Source organism: Chiloscyllium punctatum, chromosome 24, assembly GCF_047496795.1.
Source record: "Chiloscyllium punctatum isolate Juve2018m chromosome 24, sChiPun1.3, whole genome shotgun sequence".
Lineage (NCBI taxonomy): Eukaryota > Metazoa > Chordata > Chondrichthyes > Orectolobiformes > Hemiscylliidae > Chiloscyllium > Chiloscyllium punctatum.
This window is the reverse complement of record NC_092762.1, coordinates 70,975,631-70,990,690: the sequence shown is the minus strand read 5'-3', so window position 1 is coordinate 70,990,690 and position 15,060 is coordinate 70,975,631. Positions and strand designations below refer to the sequence as shown.

General features: G+C 40.5%; 1 protein-coding gene across 2 annotated transcripts in view; it reads left to right on the top strand.

The window, feature by feature from the left end:
• Window positions 1-241: 241 nt before the first annotated feature.
• Window positions 242-15,060, top strand: part of sbno2b (strawberry notch homolog 2b) — a 160,075-nt gene continuing 145,256 nt past the window's right edge. For both annotated transcript variants that reach the window (XM_072594157.1, XM_072594156.1), the window contains exon 1: window positions 242-377. The gene's annotated coding sequence lies outside the window, so the exon portion shown is untranslated. The remainder of the gene's footprint in view (window positions 378-15,060) is intronic.

Here is a 15,060-nt window from a genome sequence, read left to right as displayed (position 1 = left end):
CTCCCCCTGTCACCCCCCCCCACTCCACTCCCCCTGTCACCCCCCCCCCACTCCACTCCCCCTGTCACCCCCCCCACTCCACTCCCCCCACCCACTCCACTGCACTCCACTCCCCCTGTCACCCTCCCCACTCCACTCCTCCCCCACCCCACTCCACTCCCCTCCCCCTGTCACCCCCCCCCCCCCCCCGGGCCTCTCCCCGCCGCCGAGCCTGACGTCACCGACAGGAAGCAGTCTCTCGGGGAGTAATGGCGCTCCAGCAGGAAGTTCCCTGAGCTCGGGGCTGACAGGGAAAGCACAGCCGCCCGATACACACGCACCTGATGGATGTGAACGGCCGGGCCCGCGGCATCACCCGCCCTCTCCTTATCGCATAGGTTTGTGCCTGACACCCCTTTTGTACGTTCGCCGAGCGGAGGGTGGGTTAGCGGCGGAGTGTCCGCCGGACATCGGGGCTAAATCTAGCGGCAGGCTGTGTAGGCCTCTCGCTAATCTCGCCTGTGACTCTCAGTAGCTCCAGCTACAACTTTTCCCAGTTTTCAAACAACAACTTTTATTTTAAAACAAAAACCAAAAGGCTTATGAAGTTAAATCTGTTCGATCGCACTTGAATACGGCTCGTGTTGTTGTGGTGACTTTTGAAACTACGTCCGAGACGTGTTGACGTTTCTTTTGTTAAAGTTTGACCCAGTCTCGCCGAGAAAAAAAGTTCACTTTGTTTTGTCTCTTTTAAAGTTTCTTCAGTCGGCCCTTCCCAGGGAATTGGGGGGGGGGGGGGGGTCCTGGAAGTATCGAATTGACAGTCAACTCAGTAATTTAAATTGAAACAATTTGTTAATAGACAGGGAAGTGATCTCATCGAGATGATCTGACAAGGATTCTATTGTGCAAACATTCAGGATTTTATTGGTACAAACAGTCTGAGAAGACGAGCTCTGGCGTCCAACACTAGGAAATAGTTCAAGCTTTTTCTTTTGCCGTTTTCTGCCTTTTTTCCTTCTTTAAAAAATGGTAATTGTACCTGGATGCAGTTCCACAGAAACAACCCTAGTTTACCTGGTCCCTTTCTCAATCATTTATTTATCAGAAAACGCCTGGTAAGCGTCAAGCGTCGCGAAATTAGAAGATAATTGTCTGATAACGCTAAAAAGCTTTAGTGGGCACTCCTTCCTTGTTAGCTTTAGATTGTCCTTTAATCTTTTTGTAACTTTTATTTCCGCTTTTTCGGCACTGCATCATGTTGGGTGGGATGGATTCTGAGTGAATAGGGGGAAAAAATTCATTTGGCGTCTTGATTCTAAGTTGAAACGAAGCATTGGATTATGTTTTTAGGAACTGATTTGAAATATGTGGGTTGTTAGTCAAACTGTCATTTGCTTCCCTAAACCAATTTAAATTTCCACGAAAAGTAGCCCTATGAAATAATCAATCGATATGTGTTTGACGAGATGAGATCGTATTAGTAGTATTGTTTTAATTTGAGATGTTTTTGTTAGTTGTATTATGCATCGGGGTCCAGTTCTGATGGGTCATACATATAAACGGTAAATTTGAGTCACTTAGTGTTTTTTTTGTCTGTGAAAGATCATCTGGGCTATTTGATGAAAAAGTGACCGGATAATTTTTGATAAGCTTCTTCCGACAAGGACAAATTTGGCACGCCAGTGTCTTGTTTGTATTGGCCGTGCGACATTCTGGAGTGAAGCGGCTTCCGTGTGCCAGCCGACCTTTTGAAACACATGATCTCTTAAGGCACCATCACCGAACAGTAGACTCCAGGGTCTTGTGAAGCTGGGACATTTTGCGAAGTCTCTTAGTTTCACACAATTTGTGCGCTTTCCCGTTGCACGAGTACAAGCTAGGATTGAGTTAGTGCAAAACTCAAAAAAACAGCAGTTGCTCTCACCTTATGTTGACCTGTTTTCCCCAGGGAGAATTCTGACTTTCTTTGTCTGCGTTAGAGTACTCCAAAGCGCACAGCAGTAATATATTCCCATGGCAGCGTTGAATAATTTAATGCAGTTCAATCCTAATACGATTTGTTTAAAAAATTTAATCTGGATATGTAAACTACAGCTTCTCATATGGTGTACTTCTCCTGCTGCATTCGATTTTGGTTGTTTGAAATAGTTTCAGGTTGATATTTGAAAGTAACAAAACACACTCAATTTGGTACAAGATAATGCTAATTTGAAGGGACAGTGGAGTCATGATGGGCCAAATTGCCTCTTCTGTCATAGTATCATTGCCAGCGTATTCTCCTGGCAGAAGGAATAAGCTGAATTTTGTGAAATCCCATTTTTTTTTCTTGGATCTTCTTATAGCAGAATGTGAACTCACTAAATGTCCTACATCAGACTGTTTCTAATGTTTAAAACATTTTTATATGTTTATAACTCTTTATATGTGCTGATCAACATGTATTCAGAAAACAAATGACCACTTTTGCAGTGCATAATTGCAGCTGTTGTTTTTTTTCGTCCAAGCTGATTTTTTAGTGTTGCTTGAAGCACTTCAGGTAAATTTACTTCTTTTCTTATGTGACTTCCTCTGCAAAATTACAAATCAGCACTTGTTGACCTGATTTTAAAATTAAGTTTACTGTACAACCTAGTATTTCATATACCAATGTTTACAGGACTATGGGCAAGCAGCAAGGAGTGGGGCTAATTGAATAGCCATTTCAGATAATTGGTAGAGGCATGAAGGGCAGAATGGCCTTGTCTAATGTATGAGTTTTATGAGCATCTCTTTGTTATTCAATGAAAATGTTAGTGAACTTGATTTAATAATACAGAACAAATGGAAAATATAGCCACTTGCAGTCTCAATTTTTGTGTTCTTCATCTTGATTTTACACTGTCATTTTTATTCTTATTTGAAAGACTCAACAACTACTTTGTTAACAAAATTAGCATTTTCTGTCTCTCTTTACCTGCAATGTTTTCAATTCAACATTAAATTCTAGCTAGGAATTCCTCACCGTTGGCTGCTCCAAACAGACCGTTTAATGTGTTTATTGTAAATAATGTGTGGCTTAAAGGCTCTGTAGAGTCATTCCCACCCTTCCTCTTCAAAGCCACTTTTAGTTTCATAATTCTGCATATGTCTGTCTTTCGCCTTGTTGCCTTTTGTCACAGATGATATGTTTATCTGGGGTTTAAATTTCTTATTGTTTACATGATCACTGACATCTAAATAGCCTGTAGAACATTTAAGACATGATAAGAAAAATCCTACATCCATTCTGCTGCTGCAAATAGCTATTTTAGATTGGTGTTGTTTTATTATTGTGTACCAGGAAAGGTCATAGTTTAAATAAAACTCCTAAATTGTGAACAGAGCCTTCCAAATAACACAAGGGTGGAAAATAGGTTAAAGATGCCTCATCTTAGCATAGTCCCCTACTTTTCTTGCAAGCTGCAGTTAGTTGCACATGAAAACATATTTTCATGCACGTTTGCGATAGGTGTATTAAGCATTGGGTTGCTCTAAGGTGGGTAGCAATATCATTACATACAAAGTATAACTATCATATTGGTGAAATTGAAAATAGCCAAATAAAGTTTCTACTTTTTAGATGATTTGAAACTGATTTGTTCGGCATCAGTTAAATTCTTAGTTGTTTTTTTGGAATATTATAAATCAAACACAGTGACAATAGCTATTAACTTACTGCCTTTAACATAAAACATTCAAAAGCATTATTATAAAACAAAATATGGCATTGAGTCGCATGGGATTTTAGGGCAGGTTTCCAAAAGCTTGCTCAAAAGAGGTAGGTCGAAAAGGTTTTGTTTCCTTTTAGAAAAGAGAAGCAGGTTGCTGTACAGGAGAATTCCAGGGCTTAGGGGCTGAAAACGCAGTCAATGATGGAGGGATTAAAATTGAAAATGGCTAAGATCTGGAATGAAATAAGTGCAGATATCTCGGGCTGTGGCAAGACTGGAGGAGATTAAAGAGATGAAGAGTAACAAGGCCACAAAGGCTTTTTGAAAACCAGATTGAGAATTTTTAAAATCAAAGCATTGCCAGACAAGGAGCCAGTGTCAGTCAGCACAGGATTGGTAATTGAATGAAAGGTGGTGTGAGTTATGACACCCACTGCAGAGATTTGGAAAACTTTAAGTTTACAGAGGGTACAATGGGAATGACAACCAAGGAATGCATATGAATAGACAATTCTGAAGGTATTATAGATATAGATGAAGGTTTCAGCAGTGGCTGAATTAGCCAGTGGTTGCAATAGAGAAATGTTTCTTGAGAAGATTGTTTTAAACGTCTCCTTACTCCTCTCATTTGTTTGTGTCCACCTAAGCTGTGAAACAGGATTATACTTTGTGTCAACTTTCAGTTGAAATTTCTAATAATGGAGCACTCAATTATTGCTCAGTAGTAGATCCCTTTATGCTTCAAAGCCTTGTTCAGGCTTCTTTCTTTGCTGCAAGTTCTACTGCTGAGCTTACATGAAATCATAAAGGGGTCAAATTGGTGCAAAAAAGAGTTACCTTCTGAGGTTTTGCTTGGGATATCTTCATTATTAGTGCAGAGTAGAGGAAGCTTTACTCTGCATCTGGTTGCAGTACACTTATGCTTGAAATCATACTACCTATTATGTTCAGAAATTCTTGCTTAGGTCTGCGTCATGCTTGGTGGACTTGATAATAAATTAGAGCAGAAGTACAGTTACCTTTGCTTTCTGGATATAACACAAAAATCTTAGAAAACTGTCTGCTATAGAAATGACGTTACATCCATCAATGTCCTGCTGAGGTCAGAGTGTCAACTGCATTTTTGTATGACCAACATGCCTACTGGCAATTGGATCATGGCTGATCATTTCTTTTTACGTTATCTCTAGCAGCCTCACAAGCAATAAGTCTTTCACTTAGTCTCTTTTTCATTAAATTTAAATCCAAGCCCCAAAGGTGAAGAGAAGCACTCCTGAGAATATTATTTTTTTTGTTCTGTTTTAAACCTTCCTAATTAAATAAACCAGGAGTTTATGAACTTAACAATCATGATGCAATTTGGGTCGACAATGACATAATTAAATGTTTGTTTAATAAAAGAAATCAGTTTGGAAAGCAGAAAAATTTCCTAACGTAGCTAATATTTTACTGATGAGAACTGATTGTTTTGAGAGATAATGGGAGACTTGCAATGGACTGAAATTGAGATTAATATCAGCAATGTGATTGTAATCTTTACTGATTTAGCTGTATTAATGTGATACCACAACAGCAACCTGATGTTAGTTTTTGTCATTTTTTAACATTTCCACATTATCTAGATGCAGTCATAGTGTCTAAACATTGTTCGTTTTTGCTAACCCTAGATCCATTTAGATCTGAAAGCAAATAATGTCTTGAATCTATTGTCAATGTTTTTAAAGAAATGAGCAAAGACTGGAATCAAACTGAGCATTCCGCAGTTAATTTATATATTCATGTTGGTTTTCTTTGAATTTATGTTGTAAATTAGGGCGTAACACTTTTAGATAAACTATCTTTGAAAATAATGTGAGAGCTGTATTAATATTTACATTTGTAACCAAGATACATTATATATTTAGCATGTGTATGATACATTATACCACATTGTGGTATCCTTCTTAATAATTTCTTGATGTTGATTTTCCTCAGTGGTATAATGTTTGTAGATAGAACCGTTTTCGTGCATTCTAGAATGTTTCTTTTTTCAGTAAAAAGGTATATTTCATCCTGTTTTTAAAGCAATGTGTTCTTTCTTAAGTGAGTGACAAGTATGTTTGCCAATGGCCTGCTGGTGGTTGCTGTCTTCCAGTACCAGGTTCAATTGGCTGTTATTTATCCATGTTAGCCGGTCACTCGACCATGGGAAGCATTTTAGTTTTAATCATGTCCTTATTAGGCAACCACACACATGTCACCAGATGGTTGTCAGAATAAGGAACTATGGCTTTCTTGTTCAAAACTAGAGCATGGAGTTCAGTTGGTAAAATTAGTTCCCACCCAGATTTGGTTGACAAACTAAAAGCAACTTGGAACCACTTTTTGAATTGATGCAGTACTTTTATCCTGTGCATTATCTGGTGAGATGTAGATGAGTTAACTAATTTTTAATTAGTGATATGAAAGGTGCGGCATTGTGATTTTTATTCCCTTCATTTTATTTCCAGCAGAAATAAAATAACTTAAGCAATCAGATTGATGTATTTATGTCTTGGACAGCACATCCCAGTGAAGAATATTAACAGAGTTAACTGTTTGGCTGCCTTGAAAATAATGTTTTAAATTTTGCAAGTTTAATTTTTTCTTTTTTCCTCTTCCTGTACTTCCACCCCACCCCCCCCCCAAAAAAAAACCCACTGGAATTTCGTTACCAGCAAGAGGAATATAAACCTAGTTTAGGAGAAAGTGGGGACTGCAGATGCTGGAGATCAGAGCTGAAAAATGTGTTGCTAGAAAAGCGCACAGGTCAGGCAACATCAAAGGAGAAGGAGAATCAATGTTTTGGGCATAAGCCCTTCTTCAGGAATGAGGAGGGTGTGCCAAGCAGGCTAAGATAAAAGGTAGGGAGGAGGGACTTGGGGGAGGGGCGTTGGGAATGCGATAGGTGGAAGGAGGTTAAGGTGAGGGTGATAGGCCTGAGAGGGGGTGGGGACGGAGAGGTCGGGAAGAAGATTGCAGGTCAAGAAGGCGGTGCTGAGTCTGAGGGCTGGGACTGAGAAAAGGAGGGGGGAGGGGAAATGAGGAAGCTGGAGAAATCCCACAGCTACCTCTTCCCACCCTGCCCCCTGTAAAAACACCATCCCATATTCCCAATTCCTTCGCCTTCGCCGCATCTGCTCCCAGGAGGACCAATTCCAATACCGAACAACCCAGATGGCCTCCTTCTTCAAAGACCGCAATTTCCCCTCAGATGTGCTTGACGATGCTCTCCACCACATCTCCTCCACTTCCCGCTCCTCTGCCCTTGAACCCCACCCCTCTAATCGCCACCAGGACAGAACTCCACTAGTCCTCACCTACCACCCCACCAACCTCCAGATACATCGGATCATCCTTCGTCATTTCCGCCACCTCCAAACAGACCCCACCACCAAGGATATATTTCCCTCCCCACCCCTATCAGCGTTCCGGAAAGACCACTCCCTCCGCGACTCCTTTGTCAGATCCACACGCCCCCCAACCCAAACTCCACTCCCAGCACCTTCTCCTGCAACCACAAAAAATGCAAAACTTGCGCCCACACCTCCCTCCTCACTTCCGTCCAAGACCCCAAGGGATCCTTCAATATCCATCAGAAATTCACCTGCACCTCCACACACATCATTTACTGCATCCGCTGCACCCGATGTGGCCTCCTCTACATTGGGGAGATAGGCCACCTACTTGCAGAACGTTTCAGAGAACACCTCTGGGACACCCGCACCAACCAACCCAACCACCCTGTGGCTGAACACTTTAACTCCCCCTCCCACTCCGCCAAGGACATGCAGGTCCTTGGCCGTCTCAATCGCCAGACCATGGCAACACGACGCCTGGAGGAAGAGCGACTCATCTTCCACCAAGGAACCCTCCAGCCACAAGGGATGAATGCGGATTTCTCCAGCTTCCTCATTTCCCCTCTTTCTCTCCCCCCCTTTCTTCGTCCCAGCCCTCAGGCTCAGCATCGTCTTCCCGACCTCTCCGCCCCCACCCCCTCTCCGGCCCATCACCCTCTCCTTAACCTCCTTCCACCTATCGCATTCCCAACGCCCCTCCTCCAAGTCCCACCTCCCTCCCTTTTATCTTAGCCTGCTTGGCACACCCTCCTCATTCCTGAAGAAGGGCTTATGCCCAAAACCTGATTCTCCTTCACCTTGGATGCTGCCTGACCTGCTGCGCTTTTCCAGCAACACATCTTTAAGCTATAAACATAGTCTGTCAGCTGCTGTTATATGATTTACACCTCTTGTATTAAACAAATACCATTAAGATGCCATTTTATTGGCATAATTTAATATTTTCATGTAAAGAAATGGAGGGTGTCACTTCCTCGATTGTAGAGGTATTGCCTGATGTAGCATTTAGTTAAACAGGTCTTCAGTTTAAGTTGCTTTTTTAAAGTATGCACTTCTTTGGAGCAGCAAGAGACATGCTGAAACTGCTTTCTGTGCTACTGTCCATGAAGATTTGGATGCTCGCTGTATGACTCTGACTTTAAGTTCTGTTATAACCTGTTTCCACGTACACAGTTTGGCTTTAGTATTATTCAGGTGAATGATTGCATATTTACTGGTAAATTTGCAATGGTGCAGCATTGTGAGCCAGTGTCTACGGGGCAAGAGAGAAAACAATTGAGCTAGACTGGCAAGATTAAAAGTAGAAAAGAAGCATCACTGAAATGTTGTTTGTATGATGAAGGTTTATAATATGTTAGTTGGTAGCAGAGAGCTCGGGAAGAAGATTGCTGGTCAAGAAGGCAGTGCTGAGTCCGAGGGTTAGGACTGAGAAAAGGTGGGGGGAGGGGAAATGAGGAAGCTGGAGAAATCATGCATTCATCCCTTGTGGTTGGAGGGTTCCTAGGCGGAAGATAAGGCGCTGTTCCTCCAGGCGTCATGTTGCCATGGCCTGGCGATGGAGGTGGCCAAGGACCTGCATGTCCTTGGCGGAGTGGGAGGGGGGGAGGGGGAGTTAAAGTGTTCAGCCACGGGGCGGTTGGGTTGGTTGGTGCAGGTGTTCTCTGAAGTGTTCCGCAAGTAGGCGGCCTGTGTTGCCACTGTCAAGCAGGCCACATCGGGTGCAGCGGATTGATCTTAGGGGTACAGTACAGTTTGACTTGAGTGATCTCCAGCATCTGCAGTCCTCACTTTCTCCCTGTAAAAATAAAAATTATGGTCCATCAAACCAAGCTTCACTTAGGCCTGCTCTCGGGATTTGTTTCTTTTTAGAGTACCATATTTCATTTAGAGCACAAAATCTTGAGGGAAAAATATATTGATCTTAGGGGTATAGTACCGTTTGACTTGAGGGCTTAGAGCTAGATGTGGCAACTAGTCACACAAATGTGGTCTATATTCCCATAAATTTAGAAGATTGTGGTTTAATTTACTTGAGTCAGAGGTCACACAACACCAGGTTATAGTTCAACAGGTTTATTTGAAATCACAAGCTTCCAGAGCGTGCTCCTTTGACACATCTCTCCACTGCACCTGATGAAGGAGCAGTGCTCTGAAAGCTTGTGATTTCAAATATACCTGTTGGACTATAACCTGGTGTTGTGACTTCTGACTTTGTCCAGCCCAGCCCAACACCAGCATCTCCACATCATAATCTACTTGAAGTATTGAAAATACGGGATTTTATAGTGACGATAGAGAGAAATACTTAGTTCCTGCAGGAAACTACATAACAAGTAAAAAATCAAGTTGGTCATCTATAATTAAATCAGCACTGTGGATAATTGAAATCTGGAGCTTGCTATCCCCAAAAGTCTGTGTATATTAGGTTGATTCAAGCTTTAAAGACTAAAATCAATTGATTTGTGTTGGGTGTGGGTACCAAGAAATATGGAGCAGATGCCGGTGAATGGAGTTGAGGTACCGTACAGATCTGGAATCAGATTGAATGGCAGAATGCCTGAGGGGCTAAATGAGCTCCTCCTGTCCCTTTGTACCTATTATAACCACTGGAGAAACGGATGTGGAATGTCTGGTCCCAATAACTTTCCTGTTGACTCAGTTTAAAAGTGATGTAATATTGACTCTGCAATCAATTATCATATCTTGGTTTCACATTACTGAAGGATCATATAATTTTTAGCACTGCTTGATGCGGTTCATTTTTATTTTTGTCTCCAATTTTAAAATTAATTAAAATTTTTAAATCTGAATGAAAAACTGTAGAGAAATTGATCACTGAAAATAGTCTAAGTAATGCACCAAAATTATTTTTATGGTTCATAGGCCTAGGCCCATCTATAGTACCTTGTAGAAGCTCAACTTTCAGTCTTCCTTTTGAAATAGGACACTCGAAGTCATCAACACAGAGAGATTACATGGCATTGTGGCTGACACCATAGAATTTTGGAATATGTCATAGGATCTGGTGTATAGATTGTCTGCTTCTGCATATTTTTCTTTCTTTAAATATGTTTGAAAAACTTAAATTGCCGAACACTAAATTTTAAATTAAAACAAAATTGTTTCATGAAAACGTTTTATCTCATTAAAAGGTACAATTGATTAAGTGGTTATCCTGAAGTTCAGGCAAAACTAACGAACTGGTCTTTGGCAGAATAAGTGACAAGGATTGCACGATTCATGTTCAGATTAAAAAGTGAAATTGCTGGAAATATAACAGGTGGCATCCATGAGAAAAAAGATGGATGAACACTTGTGTTGAACTCTGTTTGAATTTTTGAGATTACCACCTTAATTATTACATTTTCCATCAATTATATTTTCTGACTGCATTATTTTCTGCTTTTAATCCAGCATCTTAATGTTTCTTGGTACACATACCCAACATAAATCTATTGATCTATATTTCAGCAATTTCACTTTTTAACCACTTAATCAACAGTACTTCTTAAAGCTCGAATCAACTCAGTATACTAAAACTGGTGCCTGGCTTTCCTTTCTACAAGTGAAATTGTGACACCCGCATTTTTGTGGATTTTGTTATTCTTTCGTGGGACGCTGATATCGTTGGCTCGCCAGCATTTATTGTCCATCCCAAGTTGCTGTGAGAAGGTAATGGTGAGCTTCCTACAGTTGCTTCAGTCCATGTGCTGTAGGTTGGCCCACAATGCCATTAGGGAGCAAACTCTGGGATTTTGACCCAGTGACAATGAAGGAACGTTGATATATTTCCAAGACAGGATAATGAGTGGCTTGGAAAGGGACATGTAGTGTTGGTGATGGTGTTCCTATGTAACTGCTCCCCTTGTCTCCTTCTAGGTAGATGTCGTCATGGGTTTGGAAGTTGCTGTCAAGGATCTTCAGTGAATTTTTGTCGCGCATCTTGTAACTAGTACACGCTGCTGCTATTGAGCTTCGGTGGTGGCGAGAGTGGATATTTGTGAATATAGTGCCAGTCAAGGGGGCTACCTCCTTTTGGATGGTGTCAAGCTCCTTCAGTATTGTTGGAGCTGCACCCATCCAGGCAAGTGGAGAGTGTTTCACCACACTTCTGACTTGTGCCTTGTAAATGGTGGACAGGGTTTAGTATGTATGCTTGATAGCCTAAGAAGTCTTTCGAACAATTTGAGCAGTGTCGCTGTCCCAAAAAGATGCCATAATTTAAACCATTGTAATTAAATGGATGAATAACTTCATGTTGACTCCAAGTAGTGGAGAAGCAGCACAAGTATCAAACTAATATATGTTATACTTCGATTGCTGAAAGAGAGAAAGCATTAGTTAGTTGAATTCACATCACTGGTTCTGAAATATGCTTGTGTGAAGTCCAGATATCATAGGTTTGTGGAGTATATGAAATGGCTATCTATGTCATTTAAACTTAGTCATATAGGATACAACACACTTAAAAACACATCTGAAAAGCTGCAAATTTCATGCAATTTGTACTAAGAGTTGAGTATGATCTGCAGTGTTTGTTTAGGACATGAGGCATTAAATGTTTTGACTATTTGTTCTGAGCAGCTGTCAGTGATCTCTAAGAATCCTTGCTTAACTCAGAGTGCCAGGTCTGTGACTGCCCATTTATACCTGACCATTGCATACCACTGGCCTCATATCTTTACAGTATTTGCATATCTAAGTAGTTCCATGCTAGAAGTAGGCAAGTATATAGATTGTTTGTATAAACATCATGTCAGGGAAGCTTAGGGCATTGATTTCCTCCTTCTAATGACAAAAGTTTAACTGCTTGTCTCTAGTTTTTCAACTGAGAAATAAAGAATTGGTAATTAAAATTTGCTACACTAATTTTTTTTCCTTTTGCTTTATTTTGTCTCAGTACGTGGACAGTTTTTGCCTTTTTAGTCTTTCCAGTCCCCTATAATCTTCAGGAAGTTTAATCTTAAGCCTAATATTACTTAATCACTTGTTTATTGTTGCTCCTCTCATTCTTCTTCAATCATCTTGGCCTTTGAACTGCAAACTTTTGCTTTTCACCTTGTGTGAAAATTTTTAAAAAGTACATCTGCAGGCAGTTTTCGCTTGATGTGAACTTCACTATCATTGGCTGATCAGTATAGCAGGCATTGCAATATCTGATGTAATGTGATCTACTTGGCGTCATTTTTATTGGACATGTCTAATGTTTTCTCAATGGCTTATGCACAGTTGGTGATATTGTGACCTTGTTGATAGGACTGGTAGTGTGACATGGTCACTTTACTAGGATACTGTTTCTTATACGTGTGTAGTACTTTTTCTGATGTAACTGTGTTTAAGAAACAAAATCCTTAGAATCTTCTCTTAAAATGTCATTTAACTGACTTTACCTTAGGTGTTTTAAATATCGGATATAGCAAACTCTTAAGTCCTGTGCTAACAATTATTGCTTAATATACAATTTTCTGGTTTAAAAAAAATCCACATCTCTTTAAACTTGTGCACAGATGCTCTTTAGTCACCTTATACAGAGATGCTATCATGTATCTCTGGAACAGGTCGGATTTGAACCTGGGTCTCTTGGCTCAGAGGCAGAGATACTTCCATTGTGCCACAAGAGGCCCTGAAAACGTGGGCATATTTTAACTTTCTTTCATTCACTAATGAGATATAATTGTCACTGACTGGGCCAGCATCTCCAGCTCATCCCTTGTTGCTCATGAGCAGGTGGTGGTGAGCTTGAACCATTACAGTCCATTTGGTGTCAATAGACCCACAGTGCTGATACGGAGAGTGTGCCAAGTTTTAGATCAAGCAATACTGAAGCAATGGCAATATACTGTATCTCCAAATCAAGATGGTTTGTGGCATGGAGGAGTGCTTACAGATTCTCATGTTTCTCATGTATCTGCTGTCCTTGTGTTTCTCGATGGTAGTGGTCATGGATACAGAAGATATTGTTTAAGGAGCCTTGTTGAATTTCTGCAGCGCATTTTGTAGATGGTAATTCTGTTATTGAACATTGATGTTGGAGGGAGTGAATGTTGCGGATGTGATACAAGTTGAGCTGGCTGTTTTATCCTGGATGATGTCAAACTTTGAGTATTATTGGAGTTGCATTTATTAAGGCAAGTGGAGAATGTTCCACGGTGGATAAGCTTTAGTGAGTCAGGAGGTGAATTGCTCACTGCAGGATTCCTAGTCACTGATGTGTTCTTTAGCACCAGTGTTTGTATAACTGGTTTTTGAAATTTAAAAGTATTGATCCTATATTAAATTTCATGATTTAAGTGTAAGCACTAAAGAATAATGGGATGAATTCTGCCACATGCATCCCACATTCCTAATACAGGAATTGCTGATCACTAACTTGGGAATTACCACACAATAAAAGAACATCTAAACTGGGATTGCCAAGTACTAAGCTTTTGTGATGCACGAGCTTCATGTCTTTTATTACTTGGAAATAGTGAACAAGATAGCAGGATGCCATTACATGCAGCTTATGGAGGGACAGTGCACCTTGAACAAGAATTTCTGGATTCGTGTTTAACTGCATGTATGCATTCACTGCAAGTTGCTGTTGGGTTTGAGCATAAATAATACTGAACAGTACAAGCCTCATGTAACTTTCTCCCCAGCAAGATCAGCCTCTGGTTCAAATAGATTGAAGCCAGAAAATGATTATAATAGTGTTTCCAAATGCAGGAAGCTTTATAAGTGACATTTAACAAATATTTGTTTGTGAGTTCTTGAAATAGTTTTCTGTTTATTATGCTTGGTGGATTCATGCTTGCATTAAATTTTAAGGGGCTTTTTATATACTGTCTGGTAGTTCTGGTGCCTAAACTTTAGAGTCAGTGCACTTCTGAGTATTCTCATTTCTGCAAGTACTGGGTTACAAACTTATTTCTTTTTGCTGGTGTTTATTTCTCAAGTTAGAAATATCATGCAAACTGAAAGAGCCAGCTAAGAACCCTGAGGAAGTCTACAAAGCCATAAAATGCCTGCCTGCTTGAGACTCCCATGTAACTCTCTCCATGAGCAATGTTTTGAGAATTCTGAACATCACATCCAGTTGCATAGAATGTACTTCAGAGAAATGGGTCATTCAGATTTTGCTTTCTATTTATGCCTCATATAGGCATCTCTCAACCTGCTTTGGTGAACTATATAAGCAAAATCTTTTTATTCCTTTCATCCCCCATGTATTTGTCTAGCTTCCCTTAACTACATCCTGTGTGAATTGCCTTAACTGCTGCATGTAATTGAGAGTTCTGTACTCTTAACAAGTCTCTTGGTATAGCAGTATCTCCCAAATTTGTTACTGAACTTATTTATATTTATTTATGGCCCCTAGATTTGATCTCACCTCACCTCTGATAAATGAATGCATCTTCTCTAAGCTTAACTTTGCATACCCTCTCAAAATCTTAAACACCCACTTCAGTTCTGTATTTCTAAAGAAAAGGTCAAGGCCTTTTAAATGATTGATTTAAGTATAACTTCTCAGTTATAGATTCGTATAGCACGGAAACAGACCCTTCAGTCCAACTCATCTGTGCCAAACAAGTTTCCCAAAACAAACTAGTCCCACTTGCCTGCATTTGGTCCATATCCATCTAAACCTTTCCTATTCATGTACCTATCCAAATGTCTCTTAAATGGTGTAACTATACCTGCATCTATCACTTCCTCTGGTAGTTCATTTCACATACGAACCACTCTGTGGAAGAAGCTGCCCCTCAGGTCCCTTTCTGAATCTTTCTCCTCTCCCCTTAAAAATATGCCTCCAAGCTTTAACTTCCCCCACCTTTTGCTTTTCACCTGCCACTGCCTCTCATTAAACCTCTATAAGGTCATCCCTCAATCTCCTATGCTTCAGTGAAAAAATCCCACCTATCCAGCTTCTCCTTATAGCTCAAACTCTCCATTTCTGGCAACATCTTGGCAATTCCTTTCTGCTCCCATTCCGATTTAACAATATCTTTCCTATAGCAGGGTGACCAGAA